This window comes from Hibiscus syriacus, unplaced genomic scaffold (genome assembly GCF_006381635.1).
Source record: "Hibiscus syriacus cultivar Baekdansim isolate YM2019G1 unplaced genomic scaffold, ASM638163v2 tig00112677_pilon, whole genome shotgun sequence".
Classification (NCBI taxonomy): Eukaryota; Viridiplantae; Streptophyta; class Magnoliopsida; order Malvales; family Malvaceae; genus Hibiscus; species Hibiscus syriacus.
This window is the reverse complement of record NW_024063381.1, coordinates 16,296-19,554: the sequence shown is the minus strand read 5'-3', so window position 1 is coordinate 19,554 and position 3,259 is coordinate 16,296.

The window sequence follows — 3,259 nt, the reverse complement described above, 5'->3', positions numbered from 1 at the left end:
CATACTAAATCGTGTTCCATCTAAATCGGATCAAAAGACACCATACAAAATATGGACTGGGAAACGTCTTAGTATGTCTTTTATGAAGATTTAGGGTTGTGAACCTTATGTAAAACATCATATGTCTACAAGGCTCAAACATAAATCTCATAAGTGTATATTTGTTGGATATCCTAAAAAACTAAGGGGTATTATTTCTTCAACCCTAACGAGAACAAAGTGTTTGTTTCTTGAACAGGAGTTTTTCTTGAAAGAGAATTTCTCTCAAAGAAAGAGAAAGGTAAAAAAATTGAACTTGGAGAAGTTCAAGAACAACAGATCAGTGAACCTGAAGTTGAACATGTTTCACAAGTTGTTGAGGAACATTCAACATATTTGGAAACACAACCATTGTATAGATCCATAAGAAAACGACATGCACTTGAGAGATTTGGATTTCTCGTTACCAAACATGGAGATGCTCTTCTTATGGATCAAGATAAGCCTATAACTTATCAAGAGGCAGTGTCTAGCCCAGACTCTAAGAAATGGCTTGAAGCCATGAGATCTGAGATGGATTCCATGTCAGCAAACCAAGTATGGACTTTGGTTGAACCACCTGAAGGGGTCAAACCTATAGGGTGTAAATGGGTTTTCAAGAAGAAAACCGACATGGATGGTAATTTACAAACATACAAGGGGTGATTAGTCACGAAAGGTTTTCGACAAGTTCATGGTGTAGACTATGACGAAACATTCTCCCCTGTAGCTATGTTTAAGTCCATCCGGATCTTACTCGCAATATCTGCATTCCATGATTATGAAATTTGGCAAATGGACATCAAAACCCCAGAAGGTTTTGTCGCTCCAGGAAATACTAGAAAGGTTTGTAAGCTACAGATGTCTGTTTATGGACTAAAGCAAGCTTCTCGAAGCTGAAATCTTCATTTCAATGATGCAATCAAAGAATTTGGTTTTATAAGAAATGAAGATGAGCCTTGTGTTTATAAGAAGGATAGTGGGAGCATTGTTTCTTTCCTAATCTTGTATGTAGACGACATACTCATCATAGGAAATGATATACCTACTTTACAGTCTGTTAAGACTTGGTTAGGTAGTTGTTTTTCTATGAAAGATTTGGGTTAGGCAGCATATATCTTAGGAGTTAAGATCTATAGAGATAGATTAAGATAACTTCTATGTCTAAGTCAAAGTACATATATAGACAAAGTGCTGAAAAGGTTCAATATGGAAGAATCGAAGAAAGGATTTTTGCCTAAAAGACATGGCATTTCTCTTTCGAAGGAAATGTGTCCTTCAACTCCACAAGAAAGAGAATGGATGAATAAGATTCCATATGCTTCAGCTATTGGTTATATCATGTATTCCATGATATATACTCGTCCAGATGTATCGTTTGCTTTAAGCATGACGAGTCGGTATCAAGCAAACCCTGGTGAAAATCACTGGGTTGTGGTTAAAAATATCCTTAAGTACTTAAGAAGAACTAAGCATAAATTTCTTGTCTATGGAGGGGAGGAAGAGCTTAGTGTACAAGGTTATACTGATGCCATCTTCCAACCTGACAAGGATGACTCACGATTACAATCGGGTTTTGTGCTTCGTCTTAATGGAGGTGTTGTGAGCTGGAAAAGTTTGAAGCAGGACACATTAGTTGATTCTATAGTAGAGGCTGAATATATTGCAGGCAATGAAGTAGTAAACGAGGTTGTTTGGATCAAGAAGTTCATATCAGAACTAGGGGTTATTTCCAGCATATCAGATGTTGTAGAACTCCATTGTGACAATAATGGAGCCATTGTACAAGAAAAGGAACTCAGATCTCATCAAAGATCCAAACATATTCTTAGGTGCTTTCATCTCATTCGAAAGATCATAGATCGAGGAGATGTGGAAATATGCAGAGTACACACGGATGACAATATTGTTGATCCCTTGAGGAAGCCTCTTACACAGCAGAGACATAATCGTCATATTGAGTCACTCGGTATTAGATATGTGAGTGATTAGTCGTAGTGCTAGTGGGAGATTATTAGAGTATGCCCAACGATCAATCATATGATGATTGTAATAATACATTCATTTACCAATTTTATTGAATAAAGGCATTGCCACTTTTATTTTCAGTTATATGTTTGTGTTTAAAATAAACTGAAATATAATAAACTTCATATAATAACATTATTATTATTAAAAGATCCATAGTCAAATATTATTATGGGCATGGACAATAATAATACGCTTAAGACTAACATGTTATTGATTGATGACAACGTGTTCTCATTGACATAGAGATGTCAGAATTGATACATGATTATATTGTTAGAGAACAATGTATTGGATTGACCCACCATGAGCATATGTCTTGGATTATTATGTAACGATCATAACATTGCTCATGGTGATGACTATATGTATGATCCTCAGACTTGAGATTAATTTTATCCCAACATATATTGTTGTATTTTTTTAATACAGTTAAACATGCTCCGTAACTGGTTGCACTATAAAGATTATTATTGAATATATCTTAATATATGTAGTGGGTGCGTATGATTAATATAGGATTTGTCTTTTCTACATAACAGTAAATATATCACATGCCACTTGATTGAGTGAGACTAGAAATGCATGGACATGCTTGAATAAGTTGATATGAGATATCACAAATTATTTGTTAATTATAGTCTACTCTAGATATCAAGAAACAATAGATGGGCTATACAAGTGTGACAATTCCAAAACTTGTGCCTATTCTAGATATAAAGGACAAAAGGATGTAATACATAAAAGTGTTAATCACGAAGATGATATGTCGAACCATAATTTCTTGTAAATTAGGTGAAAATGATATATTGCTAGATGTCACTCATTGTATGTAATATTAGAATTGTTCTAATAATTACTACTAACGTTACAAGAACCTACAGGGTCACACCCTAGGATCGAAATGAGCAACGATGTACAATTTTTTGTATGTTACTAAAATATATCTGGAGTTAATATATGTATATTTGATGTACATATGATTTTAATTATTCTAAATATAATAAGTAAACATGAAAAGAATATAATTTTGATTACAACTCTTTTAATCGATATTTTATTCAGAATAATTAAATTAGAGTTTAAATAAACGTTAAAGATTATAATTCATATTATAAGTCTTTAATGGATATTTAATTTGAATTAATTAAATAAGATTTATATTAATTCAAAATAACTTAAAATCCCTAAGAGGTTAGGGTAACTGAAATAA